This window comes from Orycteropus afer, unplaced genomic scaffold (genome assembly GCF_000298275.1).
Source record: "Orycteropus afer afer isolate SDZICR_OR568_19922 unplaced genomic scaffold, OryAfe1.0 scaffold00908, whole genome shotgun sequence".
In the NCBI taxonomy this organism is placed as follows: domain Eukaryota; kingdom Metazoa; phylum Chordata; class Mammalia; order Tubulidentata; family Orycteropodidae; genus Orycteropus; species Orycteropus afer.
This window is the reverse complement of record NW_006922495.1, coordinates 301,091-301,619: the sequence shown is the minus strand read 5'-3', so window position 1 is coordinate 301,619 and position 529 is coordinate 301,091.

The following is a 529-nucleotide window of genomic DNA, read 5'->3' as shown; positions in this document are numbered from 1 at the left end:
TAGCTGGCTGTGACCAAACAGTGAACACAACCTTGCCTCTTATCAGCTCTACTATACACCTAGCTTAATTCTGATCATTCACATAAACTTGTAGGACCATTGCCTGCCAACCCTATATATGTCCTTGGATAAACTCCTCATTCCATAGACATACCTAATCATTTAGCCTGTCCACCCATCAATCCATCCCATGTTTTCCTTCACTAACAACGCAGTACTGTATGTGCAAAAGGGTTCATATTTGTTGTCTGCATCTCCCATGTAGCTCTATATGTCTTTCTCATCCTCAATGGTGCCATATTGGTCACTTACATTAGGTACATTGCCCTTCTCTTCACCCAAATCAATACTTATCTCTATCTATCTAACAGACTTCCTTCCCTTCCCCTCCCACCCCTGGTAATCAACAAAGAACATTTCATTCTATAGATAACCCTTTCCTTAACATTTACAATAATGGACTAATACAATATTTGTCCTTTTGTGATTGACTTATTTCACTCAGCATAATGTCCTCCAAGTTCATCCA